Genomic DNA, 15642 nt, shown 5'->3' with positions numbered 1-15642 from the left:
CAGAGATCAAAGCCAGTGTTAAGGCTTCAAGACCTGCTACTTTTAGATCAGCAGCTGATCTATCTTTATCCCTCACCTTAGATGCGGTCAGGCTAAGATCGCTCAAGAACTCTGAAGAGAGTAAGAGGAAGCGTGAGGATGATACCTCACGAAGATCTGAGAAGAAGCACAAAGGTAATACGGACCACAAGAAAGAGTCTGGGTCCAACAAAGGCAATCAGCGATCAGAGGAAAAGCTAAAGTGCACGACTTGACAAAAACGCCACTTTGGAAAAGGCAGGCTTGAGACCAAGTCTCAATCAGGATCACCTGCATGTGGGTTATGCAAGTCTAAGGAGCACAAGACTATTGAATGCAAGAGGATTAAAGATGCCACGTGTTACAACTGCAATGAGAAAGGGCACATTAAGACCAATTGCCCTAAATATGCCAAGAAGCCTGAGGAAGCCAAGAAGACCAATGCTAGGGTCTTCCAGATGAATGCACATGAGGCTATCCAGGACGACAACGTGATCACAGGTACCTTCCTCATAAATGATATCTATGTAAGAGTACTTTTTGATTCAGGAGCTGATAAGTCATTCGTAGATGATAAGTTCTGTAAGTTGCTGAATTTACCTGTTAAAACCTTAAGTGTGAAATATGAGATGGAATTAGCTGATGGTACCTTAGAAACCGCCTCAACCGTTTTAGATGGATGTTTTATATCCATTAGGAACCACTCTTTTCCTATGTCTTTGCTTCCTTTGAAGTTAGCCGGGTTTGATATAGTATTAGGCATGGATTGGTTATCGCATAACCAAGCCCAGATCGTTTGCAATAAGAAGCAAGTGGTAGTCAAGACTCCATCTGGTGAGTCACTTACCATTCAAGGAGATACCCGGTATGGACTGCCTGAGCAAGTGTCTATGCTCAAGGCATCTAGATGTCTGAAGAAGGGTTGTGTCATTTATATGGCACAAGTAACCATTGATGAACAGAAGCCCAAGATCGAAGACATCCCCGTCATTTCAGAATACCCTGAAGTTTTCCCTGAAGAACTACCTGGCTTGCCACCAGATAGGCAAGTAGAATTCAGAATTGACATCATCCCCGGAGCAGCACCTGTTGCGAGAGCGCCTTATAGGTTAGCACCAACAGAAATGAAGGAATTGAGGACGCAGCTAGATGATTTATTAGCCAAAGGCTTTATTAGACCTAGTTCGTCTCCTTGGGGAGCACCAATCTTGTTTGTCAAGAAGAAGGATGGATCAATGCGTCTGTGCATTGGTTACCGTGAGCTTAATAAGGTCACTATCAAGAATAGGTATCCGTTGCCCAGGATCGACGATCTGTTCGATCAATTGCAAGGAGCAAGCTACTTTTATAAGATTGATTTGAGGTTAGGCTATCATCAATTGAAAGTTAAGGATGAAGATGTACACAAGACCGCGTTTAGGACTCGCTATGGTCATTATGAATTTTTAGTGATGCCTTTTGGGCTCACTAACGCACCTGCCGCATTCATAGATCTCATGAATCGCGTTTGCAAGCCCTATCTAGATAAATTTGTCATTGTTTTCATCGATGACATTCTCATCTACTCGAAGAGCCAAGCTGACCACGAGAAGCATCTCCGTTGCATTCTGAAACTGCTTCATCAAGAAAAGCTTTATGCCAAATTCTCAAAGTGTGAATTTTGGCTTCGTGAAGTCCAATTTCTTGGACATGTGGTTAGTGAGCGTGGTATCCAAGTAGATCCCGCTAAAATTGAAGCTATCATGAACTGGCAAGAGCCGAAGACGCCTACTGAGATTCGCAGTTTTCTAGGACTGGCAGGATACTATAGGCGATTTATCGAAAACTTCTCAAGAATTGCAGCACCCTTGACTCTTCTCACTCGCAAGAATAGCAAGTTTGATTGGGGGCCTAAGCAGCAAGAATCCTTTGATGTTTTGAAGCAGAATTTGAGCAACGCTCCAGTGGTGACGTTGCCCGAAGGAATTGATGAGTTTGTAGTATATTGTGATGCATCACACACCGGGATGGGATGTGTGCTTATGCAGAAAGGCAAGGTCATTGCCTATGCTTCACGTCAGTTAAAGGTGCACGAGAAGAACTACACCACCCATGACTTGGAGCTGGGTGCCGTTGTATTTGCACTAAAACTATGGAGGCATTACTTGTATGGAACTAAGTGTGTGATCTATTCAGATCACAAAAGCCTTCAGCATCTGTTCAATCAGAAGGATTTAAATATGAGGCAGCGACGTTGGATGGAAACTTTGAATGATTATGATTGTGAGATAAGATACCATCCAGGCAAGGCAAATGTGGTTGCCAATGCCTTAAGTAGGAAAGAGAGGGTAAAGCCTATAAGAATCAATGCCAAGAGCATTGAGATAAAGAATAGTTTGAATGAAAGGTTGTTAGCTGCGCAGAAGGAAGCTGTGCTAGAAGCTAACTACCCTGATGAAAAGCTAGGAGTAACTGAGGAGCAGTTATCCTATGGCAAGGACAGAATCCTAAGGTTAAATGAACGAATATGGGTTTCAGTTTATGGAGGACTTCGGGATGTTATCCTCCAGGAAGCCCATAATTCCAAATATTCCGTTCATCCTGGAGCTGATAAAATGTACCAGGATCTGAAGGCAAATTATTGGTGGATAGGCTTGAAGAAGTCTATAGCTGCTTATGTAGCTAAATGTTTGACGTGTGCTCAAGTCAAGGCTGAACATCAGAAGCCGTCAGGATTGCTACAACAGCCTGAAATTCTCACTTGGAAATGGGAAATGGTGACGATGGATTTCATCACCAAATTGCCAAAGACGAAAAAAGGAAATGATACTATATGGGTCATAGTTGATAGACTGACTAAGTCAGCACATTTCCTACCCATTAAAGAGACTTATAGCTCCGACACGTTAGCCCAACTGTATGTTGATAAGATTGTATCTTTGCATGGAGTACCAGTGGCTATTATCTCGGACAGAGATACCAGATACACATCTCACTTTTGGAAAAGTTTCCAACAGTCTTTGGGCACGCACTTAAATTTCAGTGCGGCTTACCTTCCTCAGACGGATGGGCAGAGTGAGCGTACCATTCTAACCCTGGAAGACATGTTACGTGCATGTGTAATTGATTTAGGAGGTAGCTGGGATAAGCACCTACCATTGGTCGAGTTCTCCTATAACAATAGCTACCATACAAGCATTCAGGCTGCGCCTTTTGAGGCATTATATGGTAGGAAATGCAGAACGCCCATTTGTTGGGCAGAAGTAGGAGAAACTCAATTATCAGGACCTGAACTAGTCTTCGAAACGATGGATAAGATTGTCCAAATTCGTGATCGCCTGAAAGCTGCCAGGGATAGGCAGAAGAGTTATGCTGATAAAAGGCGAAAACCTCTAAAGTTTGAGGTTGGTGATAAGGTCCTGCTTAAAGTATCACCCTGGAAGGGAGTGATGCGATTTGGTAAGAAAGGTAAGCGAAGCCCAAGGTATGTAGGACCATTCGAGATCGTCGAATGTGTAGGATCAGTGGCCTATAAGTTAAACTTACCTGAAGAGCTCAGTGGTATTCACAACGTATTCCACATCTGCAATCTGAGAACTTGAAATTTGTGGAGAAACCTTTGTCGATTGAGGATCGACAGGTTAAGAAGCTTCGGAGGAAGCATGTGCCTATTGTAAAGGTTAAATGGGATGCCCGTAGAGGTCCCGAATACACGTGGGAGGTAGAATCCACAATGAAGGAAAAGTACCCTCATTTATTTCAGTAAATCTCGAGGTCGAGATTTCTTTTAAGGGGGTGAGGATGTAACACCTCGAAAATTCATGTCCAATAATGTGACACGTGTCATAAGCTTTGAATGTGTGAAAGATTACGTATGAAGGACTAAAGTTGACAAACAAGGAAAGTATGTGTATATAAGGGTTCAAAATGTCAACAATGAATAAATATACTTTAAAATTGCCCTACATGATGTTTATACCCTTAAACGAATGAGTCATGGATCATACGAAGCTAAATGTGAAAGAAAGTGAGGAATTACAAACTACAGGGGTTAAATGTGTCAACATGTTTAAAAGTATACCTCTGAGTGACCTTTTAGCAAACCCAAAGCTTTGTAATGGTTAATTATACTCACAAGAATGTGTGATAAAAATTTCACAAGGTTTCGATTAAGTATGAGAAAGTTATGACAATATTCGTATACGAGGGGTTAAAAGCGTCAACGTTGAAATTAAGACTTTTTGGTGAACGTATGAATAACCGGGGACTAAACAAAGTTGGTTTATAACTTGGAGTCCTTAAAAGTCAAGTTTAGGGGTTTAAAGTGCAAGAAATGAGCTTAAAAACAAGTTTAGAAGAACCAGGGACTGAAATTGCGATTGTTGAAACTTTGTGACCGGACCAGGACTTGACACTGGCCGCGTAAGACCAGGCCCAAGTCTTACGCGGGCCGCCTGAGGACGCCAGATGCAGAAATTCTTGCCAGCTGCCTGTTCCAGCCCGTTTAACCTGTAGGATCGTTTGCGGACCCGAACGAGTCGTTCAGAGGTTGTCTCTTGCGTTTCAGATGCGGAATAATAAGAAATGCAAGTAGATATAGCTTGTTCTTCCTTCTAACTGTTTGTTTTATTGATTTGAAACGTTTTACAGCTCAATCTTCACACCGGCAGGGCTTCGGCGTGGAATCCAACAACAACTCTTCAGGACCGCTCATGGCTACATCTATATATAGGCAGTTGGATACGCTTATGTGTCATATGACCATAAGAGCGGACCAGACAAGTCCACATAAGCGGACCATTCATGCCAAATAAGCGAACCTAGATCATTATGTCCCTATGAGCGGACCTAGCTCATAAAACCTATACAGACTCCTGTTTTCTCGTAAAACGTGCCCAATGCTATACAATACGATGTAAGACCTGATCCTAGACACCTAGACGCAATCAACAGATGTAGTGCACTAACAGACTCCCCCTCAGATGTTGATGGAGTCGCCAATACACCTTGATTCCAAAACTATGTCTTCATATCTTCAGTCTAGATCAGTCTCTGGGCTTTCTCCTTTCAATCTTCAGACTCCCTCTCTCGATTTACTGGCATTCTTTTGTTCTTCAGTAACATCTTCAGGATCGTTGTCTGGTTTTAAAACACTCTAATTCTCTTGATCAGATCTTTTGATTCCTTAAGTTCATCAGCATCAACGATAGACTTGATCTTCAGGATCATAATCTGACTCTACTCATTCTTTCAGGATCGATCAACCTGGCTTCAACAGAGATCTTCAGAAATCGAAACCTGGCTACCTGCACAATCTCAACCCTGAAATAAATTTCTTTCACAAATGTTTCAAATAACTCTGCACCAACATTTGACTCTCATCACCACTAAACAAACATATAATTGCAACAACTCAGGCTCTCTCTCAAATATCTGTGATGAACCACTTGAAGAAGGTTAGATTTAACGAAAACAGTTAGATTTACACAAACACTCCCCCTCAAATGCTGCTCATCATGTTTAGCACTCGGAATTTTGAAAATCAGTTTTCCAACGTCAGTTGTCGAAAATCTTTTTGACTTTTTCAAAATATGCTAAAACACACACAAAATCTTTTTGAGTTTTAGAGAAGACAAACCTGACACTACTTGTAAACAAAAACATACAGAAATGTAATATTTACAAACAATATTTTTTGTGAGTTCGTGCGAGAGGATCATATCAGATTCTGAGACTAATCACTAACACCGTTAAGCTTGATTTCATTTTAAGCTTTAAACAATTTACCTAGATTGTCAGTATGTTTGTCCACTTAAATTCTCACACAGATTTCAATTGATTCAAGATACGATATTAAAGTTTTAGAGACTTAAACTTAACTGTGTATCTGTTGCTGACAGAAGCTGTTGAAGCTGAAGCTATCCAAAGACCAAAGACAGTGCAAGATTACTTGAAGATTGCAAGAAGACTGAAGACAAAGTTTTGACTCAAGACAAAGTTTTTATGAAGCTATTGTCAAGGGGGAGTTTGTTGGTGCATGTTTGTGACAGCAGCTTAGATTTGGTCTTTGGATATCTTGTAATTAGTTAAACGATAAACAGTTAGCGGGTTTAGCTTTGTAATAGTTAGTTGTTATGTTTGGGCTAACTAAACCCAAGGAATTGGGTGATGGGGGCGAATTGGGCCTGTCCAATTCGCAGCCCAGGAGTGTAAACCTAGCCCACTTGTAAACCTTGTGTTATATAAACAAGGTTAGACATTAGGGTTTAGGTTAATCAGCCAAAACAGTTGTGTGAGAGAGCAATTTCGTGAGAGACATAGTCTTAGACGAATTAGGGTTTGGTTGATTGTAATACGCAAGTTTGATAATCAATAGAAACCCAGTTGAAAGTGAATTCTGTTTCCTACACGTTTTCTGCTGATTCTGATCAAGAGGATTCCGCACTCTTGATTGAAAAGACGATTCTGTGACGATCCATAAGACATCAAGGGGACCTACAATTGACCAATTCCTTGGGTTTAGTTAGCCCAAACATAACAACTAACTATTACAAAGCTAAACCCGCTAACTGTTTATCGTTTAACTAATTACAAGATATCCAAAGACCAAATCTAAGCTGTTGTCACAAACATGCACCAACAAACTCCCCCTTGACAATAGCTTCATAAAAACTTTGTCTTGAGTCAAAACTTTGTCTTCAGTCTTCTTGCAATCTTCAAGTAATCTTGCACTGTCTTTGGTCTTTGGATAGCTTCAGCTTCAACAGCTTCTGTCAGCAACAGACTCCCCCTAAGCTGATGCATCCAATCACCAAATCTTCAACACATTAGCGTTTGAGTAAACTCCAGTTCAGCATTTGCAAAGCAATCTTCAACTCTTCAACATTGTCTGCAATATAGAAAGGAGGTTCTACCATGCATCCAATCAAACTCTCATCTTCACACTTCATAGCAACTTCTCAGCAATTCGCCCCCATCACCCAATTCCTTGGGTTTAGTTAGCCCAAACATAACAACTAACTATTACAAAGCTAAACCCGCTAACTGTTTATCGTTTAACTAATTACAAGATATCCAAAGACCAAATCTAAGCTGTTGTCACAAACATGCACCAACAAACTCCCCCTTGACAATAGCTTCATAAAAACTTTGTCTTGAGTCAAAACTTTGTCTTCAGTCTTCTTGCAATCTTCAAGTAATCTTGCACTGTCTTTGGTCTTTGGATAGCTTCAGCTTCAACAGCTTCTGTCAGCAACAGACTCCCCCTAAGCTGATGCATCCAATCACCAAATCTTCAACACGTTAGCGTTTGAGTAAACTCCAGTTCAGCATTTGCAAAGCAATCTTCAACTCTTCAACATTGTCTGCAATATAGAAAGGAGGTTCTACCATGCATCCAATCAAACTCTCATCTTCACACTTCATAGCAACTTCTCAGCAACAACCCGCTTCAATCTGTATACTATAAAACAAACATCTCGAGAAACCATAAGAATTTTTCAACATAAGTTAAATAAATTATATTTTTCAAGAGATTAGTTAAACTGTATTACAGATTAAGCATTTTCAATTTCATCACCAACACGCAAAGCTTTTTGTTCAACACACAAGAACCTGCCTGATTGAAAATTTTGAACTCACTTTCTAACACCGTCTCCCCCTATCGGTAACAATTCCTCCAAGAATAACAGTTTTCCGTACGTTAAGAATTTTAAACAGAAAATGACACTATTTTTGGATTTTTATATTTTTCTGAAAGCAAGTAAATACAAAAGCAATAAACACTCTATTTTTGCGAGAATCACTGGTAAGAAGATCATATCAGCACAATCAAACTGTTTCCCACAATGATATAATTCTTTATTTAATTTTTCGTGAAAAGCAGTTCAAGACGATTACCAGTATGTTTGTCCACTTAAACAAAATGCATGAACATTTCAAGTACCATTACCATATGATATGTTAAGGTAATTTTATTTTCTGAAATACGAGCGTGTCCCACAACAGGATATACCCCCACGATCAAGGTATGCACAAAGATTCATCGTAGTAGGTGAGTATACTGAAGTCATCCTTTAAGATATTCTGACTGTGTCTAGTTCTGCATTTAAACTGTTTTAACATGTTTTGATTTCGTAACCATGAACACCCAATTAGATACAAATCAAATCCTGGAAATATAAACAGCACACTCTATCATGCAAGTATCTTCCCTACCACATATTTTCACAAGTCCAATCCAGAGTTCTGAAATCTTAACTGGGAATACGTTGAGAAGAGAACATAATAGATCTTTAGGAGAGATGGTATAATATACAGATCAAATGAGATTTTCTCAGTTTGATATAGGTTTCTTGGGTTTCTTTTGGGCACTAGAGGGCCTCTTTCGGGTGTATTAGATCTATAGCGCGACAACGAACAGCTAGGTCAGCATGTATCTGGATGCAGCAGAAGCTGTCGTTGCCTAGCACCTCCAGGTCAGCATATATCTGGATGCAGCAGAGGAGGTACACGACTTTTTTCAGAGAAGATTTCAGAATCAGATCAAAATTGTGTGTATCGGGAAATATACAGACATTCAAATAGAAATGAGCTAATTCCAAGTGACTATCTTTCCTGGGGTCATGTACAATTTTTTGTTCTAACAGACAGACAGCCAAGATATCCCTAGTTGAAACAACAGTATAAAGACCCAAAACTTCAGATTTTGGCAATCTATCAACGCAAGAATTAAGGTCATTAAACCATACATCACTGATATGTTCCCCACTCATATTCAGTTCATTTAAGTTTATATCACATTGGTAAGTTGATTATTTCATGCTTTTGCCTACTGGTACATCATATAATGAAGCTGCTATCACACTTAAGCAATTTAGGTTCAATTTCAGTGTGACAGTCTAACTTGCTGATGTACTATCATTTCTTCTTTTTCACACAGTGATATCTCATTTTTGATTTTCTATTTTTTTTATGTTTTTGATTTTTCAATGTTTTTTTTTTGTGTTTTTGATTTTTTAAGAAAAGCAGTAAACTATTTACAAAAATTCTTATGAAAAACCAGTTATTCAGGATTCCTCATCCCGTTGAGTTCGACTAAATGTTCAAAGCGAGCCCTGTCAAGTGCTTTAGTATAAAGATCTGCCAGGTTATCTTCTGTGTCGACCCAGCACTTTGAACTTCAAGTTAAATAATTTAAAAAAAACATATATATCAACAATCTCACACCCCCCTTCATGTGCCTGAAGCAGCCAATATCAACATAAGTTGATACTCCTCCTTAGCAGCTCCTGCACACACTAACTTAAGAAATTAGTTAGATTGGGGGACCCAAGCCTTAATGGTCTTGGGTCGTCCAAATTCACCAACCACCGGAACATCCATCCAATATCCATTACTCCTAACTGGAGTCTTGGATCTCAGACCTGTTGGAGGAAATGGGTTTTGATTTCCACTAGGTCTTTGGTCCTGAGGGTTCCTATATACATTTGGACAATTTGACCTTTGGAAATTTTGATTTTGAAACCTTAAGTTTTGATTCCAAGAAGCTTGATTGTTATAATTTCTAAAGCCATTGTTATAAAAAGTTCGACCACCATTATTCTGGTATCGATTTTGATATCCGAAATTTTTATCTTGACTTTGAAATCGATTTGATTTACCATTATAATGACTAAATTGTGGAGAAATACTTCTTGGTCTATCAAATCTTTTCGAAGTTGAAGGTTTAGATTGAAATTCAGGTTTCTTTGTCTGACAACTTGATTTTACATTATTGCTTGACCCAACCTGATTCCCTTCTTTCACCACATCAACTTTTTGCTTACCTTTCTTCAAAGGACAACAACTCGCCACGTGCCCTTTGTTGTGACATTTAAAACAGGATCTTTTCTTGTAATTTTTCTTTTTGTTTGATCCCTTTTTAAATGTGTTGGCCTTTTTGTCTTTAGTATCCTCATCCACTTTATGAGGTGTACTGTTAGACCCAACAGATTCTTTCAAAGAAACTGGACTACTTGGCAAGTCCACAGCTATCGGATCCACTACATGTGCAGTGGTTACAAAATCAGTTAGCTCATCTTCAGTTGGCAAAAATGAGTAGTCTTCATTTTCAGAAGGTGAAGCTTTAGTAAACCCCACCCCTGTTTTATCATTACTCCTTTTTAAACCTTTTTGAATTTGAGTTCTGACTAACGAAGAATTCCCAAAATTATGTAACTTCCCCTGAAGTTCTACAATTTTGGCTTGTGCATCAGCCAATTCTGTGCACTTTTCTGAAAGCTCGTTAGTCTTTTCTTTCACAGTTTCACGAGCCAAATCAATGACTTGTAACAGTTCATTGACTTTGCTTGTTAAACTGCTAATTTCCTGTTCATTTGATTTTAGTTTTTCTAAACAGTTTGACTCTCTTTTAATCAAAAGAACATTTAACTCTTTTCGGTTTTCCAAATCAGCTAACAGAATGTTGTTTTGCTCCGATAGTCTGTCAACTTCACCCAGTAGTTCAGTGCAATTATGACACGTATGACCTACAGGTTCTGGTGTTACCTTCACCTCTGTTGTAAGTTCATTCACACCATTCATGCACTTTGAAACCTCTGCAGCCTTCTTCTCAACCTTCTGTTCAAGAGCTTTCTTCTTCTCTTCTTTCACAGCAACTGCTTCTTCATCAAATGCACGATCTCCTACACTCTGTCTTGATGAATTCTGATAGCGTTTTCGTAAAGCTTCCCACAGATCATAAGAAGTCCCATAGTGCTTGATGGTATGTTTAATTCCCTCAGGCAGGGACATCTTTATCACTGCTAAAGCTTTCTTCTCAGCATCAACCATCAGTTTCTCAGATTCATCCATCTTGTCATAAGAAATCACTTTTGTCCTTCCTTCAACACGACGTGTAGGAGCCATGTATCCATCTATAATACAATACCACATTCTGGTATCTTCGCTCTTCACAACCAACTCAAACTCCTCCTTCCAGACAGCATATTCGTTAACATTTGTAAGCTTTGGCCACTTCTCGACATTGTCCACTTTAATCATCTTTAAACACGTTTTACCGTAACCGTACTGATAAAACCGTACAAAAGTCGTCCGAAAACAGTGGTTACCAAATTATACCGTTAGAATCGTCTCGAAAAGACGAATCCAATGATATATAATGTCAAAAACCGAATTCGGGATTTTCCACGAATCACACGAATCTAACAGCGCGAACGGTTCTGTCAAACGAGGTACAGATCAATTTCTATTTGCAAAACACTGAAAATTTTCCAACGCTTGCCAATGAAAATTCCACCTCTTAATTTTGCTGATAATTTCGCTGATAGGCTGCTAAATTCGCTGGTCCTGATGTTTGTTAATTTCGCAGACTTAGTTCACTAGCCAATTTCGCAGACTTATTTTCGCTAGTTAACTTCACAGATTAAATTCGCTGGTAATTTCGCGAATACGACAACTGATGGAGTCGCCGAAACCGTGTTAATTTCGCTGAGGAAAATTCACACGATTACCAAAGTCGCCTTTGGATTTTAAATTCGCCGATCACCGAGAAATTACGTCCCAAATTCGCTGGTTATTAATTTCGCTGGTCAGTCAGCAAAATTAATCAATTTCGCTGGATATCTTTGGAAACCTAATCTGTTCGAAAATCTGAAAATTCTCCAACACAACCTGCAAAATCAAACAAGCAAATCAGCAAAGTTTTTACTAAAAATCTTGATGAACTTGATGAAGAACACGAAGAACAGTCTTCGAATCTTCAAGAAATTCAGCCAAAATTCTTCAAAACTATCAACCACAAACAGTCCTGCAAACCCTAAAACCTGCAAAACAGCAATCAAACAAACCAAAATATCAAAACAACTAACAGATTTCGAAAATCAGAATCAACCACCAAAAAATTTTCGAAAATTATAAAACCCTAATTTTCAGGTTTCACCAATTTCGAAAATCCTTCTTTTTCTGCAGCAAACAATTCTGAACCGAGCAATCAAGAGCCTAATGCTCTGATACCAATTGTAGGTCCCCTTGATGTCTTATGGATCGTCACAGAATCGTCTTTCCAATCAAGAGTGCGGAATCCTCTTGATCAGAATCAGCAGAAAACGTGTAGGAAACAGAATTCACTTTCAACTGGGTTTCTATTGATTATCAAACTTGCGTATTACAATCAACCAAACCCTAATTCGTCTAAGACTATGTCTCTCACGAAATTGCTCTCTCACACAACTGTTTTGGCTGATTAACCTAAACCCTAATGTCTAACCTTGTTTATATAACACAAGGTTTACAAGTGGGCTAGGTTTACACTCCTGGGCTGCGAATTGGACAGGCCCAATTCGCCCCCATCACCCAATTCCTTGGGTTTAGTTAGCCCAAACATAACAACTAACTATTACAAAGCTAAACCCGCTAACTGTTTATCGTTTAACTAATTACAAGATATCCAAAGACCAAATCTAAGCTGTTGTCACAAACATGCACCAACAGTATCACTCCACTTGAATATACTCCTGTATCCAGATCCCAAATATTCAGTCTTACAGGTGAGTATACCACAGATGATATCTGTAAAGGGGTAGATGCGAAACCGTGAGAGCTCAGGTCAGAACTTCCGTTCAGCAGAGAGATGACGGCTCGACTTTTGGTGGGTCCCCTTTAGAGGATCTTTTTTACAACAGCAATGACTATCAATTTTATTGTTTAATCAGATTGCTGAGGGCGGCGCTTTTTCAAGCATTTGCAGAAAGTATTATCCGGGGACTAGGTCAGAACTTCCATTCAGCAGAAGTCCCGGGATAACACCCCAGATATCACTGAGTATAAAGACCTAGTATCTCAGAATACGGGACCTTTCAAACAAGATTTCGGGGGTTACCCATATATCCAAGAATAGTTACCCACGAATTAAGCAAGTCTGAATTAGGTTTATATCTCGTTTCAACTTACTAAATGTGCGAAAATCTACTGACACATCCACAGTAAGATCGTTTATCGCATTTTAACTTTACATTTCTTTAGCGTGCCGTGATAGTCCACTGATGTACTATCATTTCCTCTTTTCACAACGAAACTCATTTTTGAATTTTATCATGTTTTTGGCTTTTTCAAATTTTCAAATGTTTTTGGATTTTTAGAATTTCTACTCCCCCTAAAATGCAAACACATTTTAAAGGAAATTTGACAATAAAGACTCTTGACCCACTTGAAAAAACATAGAAAACAATACAAACTGTACAAAAACTTGACAACTGACACTGAATCACATCAAATCGCCATTCACTTGGCACAAACAATCAGAACTCCCCCTATGACAAACCATTTTCGCATTTAGATTTCAAAACACTTAAGTTTGTTTTAATCGAAATGACTTTTCCGGAAAATGAGTTTGTGTTGATAAACACCACTTGTAGATTTATCAATTTTTAAGAAATGGGGATGTGGTTCATCATCTTGTCTATCTTTTGCCATGAATAGTAAATCAAGTACAATTTAATGTCCCTGATTTACCATTTGCAGTTCAGAATCAATGTACCACTTGTAAATGTAAATTCTTCAAAGTATGACCACAAATACCACTTGTAGAATCAAGATTACCACTTGTAGGAATGTTACGTCTACATCACCATTTTACCAATCAGGATGCCGATTCCTGCTTCGCTCTTACCAACCTGGAAGCTCCGGCGTAGTCCTTTCTCCTGCAAAATCCAAAACACTTATTCAAATTCTTTGAAACAAACTATTCAAACACTAGAAAGATGCCGATTCCTGATCCACGATATAAACTTGGGATCTCCGGCATAGTCCTTTGACTATCAAGGGAAACAGACTTCCATCCAAGTCTTTTCAGACTTGATGGCTTTCAACTCTTGAGCTGTAGGGTTGTATGTTGCCTTTTTAGTCGCGTAAAAATCTTTCACCCTTTTAGCTCTCCCACTCAACATTTTCCCAAATATCTTTTTAACATTCCCGTTGAATGTTTTCTCGACATCAAATTCATTCTTTTCTTTGTAGAACTGATTCGAAATCTCAGTTTTTCCAACTTTCTTTTTCACTTCTTCAAACTTCAATGATGGAAACTCTTCATCATTCACTGAAATTTTCTCCTCAACCTGTGGCTCTTCTGGCTTTATGGAACCAGATTCATCGCCGACAATCACTTCACCTTTCTTCGCAACCCACACCTGGTTGTCTTTTCCTTTCTTCTTGTAAAAATTCTTTTCCGAACACTCGCCAACCTCAAATTTTGAATTCTCAAAAATTTTAGATCTATTGGTTGGTGTATTAACATCAACAACTTTCTCTTTCAACTTCTGAGAAACTCCCTGTTTTGATTTGTCACTATTCGAACAATTCCATGCAATATGACCAGCTTCATTGCATCTATAACAGGTTCTAGTCTCTCTTTGATAACAAACATCAGCTCCATTCATCTTTCTCTCAGCAAGAAACTCTTTATTAGACTGTCTCCAGAATGGTTTCTGCTGTTCTTCCTCAGCACTTCCACCTGACACAAATTCAAATTTTGTTTTAGAATTTTTCATATTTTTATCATTTTCTGGTGGAACAAAACCAAGTCCTTTCTTTTTGTAGCTACGATTCTGGTTGGGTTTCTTTTGAAAACCAGAACCAGGATTGTTGCCTTTTTTTTCTTATTTAAACGTTGCTGAACTCTAGAAGTGTATTTTTTAGATTTTTCAAAACTTTTCAAAACTTTTAATTCTGGAATATTAACTTCTATAAGTTTGAAAGTTTTGTTTATTAGTTCCGTTTTAATACTCATTATTGGGAACTCTTTATTGTAATATAATTTGTCTGAGCCATTCAAAGTGTATACAACTTCGAATGTTTCATCATTCAAATCTGCCTTTGACAATAAAAATTCTTTACTATAAGACCGTTTATCCGACGAATTTGAACTGTTGACTGACGACTTTGACTTTCCAGACCCTGATTTCGACTCAGACTCCTCATCAGTATCCAACACCTGATCGACCACCTTTTTGATTAATTCAGACTCATGATCAGTATCGGACGTGGTATACATGACATCAATGTTATCTGGAAAAACGTCAGTTGTGTTGGTTTTAAGCTTTATATTGACTGCCTTTTCCAATTGCTCCTCATTTGGTCTCCTAGGTGAATAACCATCCCAAATCGGAGGCGGACATTTGTTGTAACTAACAGTCGATTTCTTACCACAGTCTTTCTTGTCTTTTAGCTTCTCATCTTTGAAAGCTTCCATACCTGCAACAGTTGGGTAAATACGATCAATGAGATAATCAGAACTAGAATAACTTTGCAGTAACCGTCTAATTCTCTCATTCTCGATCTTTTCCGTTTCCAATCTTGCTTCCACTTGGCACTCTCTTCGATGTAGAAGTTTATTGCCTTTTGTTTTGTCATTAAAACTGCATTCAACATCGTCAGTGCTTGTTCTCTCTCTGAGTTAGTCTTTTGGAGACCAGTTACTGTTTTATTCAGAACATCATATGATTCTTTCACATAGTTGAGATTGAACAATAACTGCTCCTTTTTCTTCTCGTACTCAGCTATGATGTCGTCTTTAGCTGCACAATTCTTGCAAGCTTCCAAGCACTTCTCACATGGCTTGACGACTTCAACAATCTTTTCAACTTCAAT

Source organism: Helianthus annuus, chromosome 5, assembly GCF_002127325.2.
Source record: "Helianthus annuus cultivar XRQ/B chromosome 5, HanXRQr2.0-SUNRISE, whole genome shotgun sequence".
NCBI lineage: Eukaryota > Viridiplantae > Streptophyta > Magnoliopsida > Asterales > Asteraceae > Helianthus > Helianthus annuus.
Note: the sequence above shows the minus strand (reverse complement) of the source record.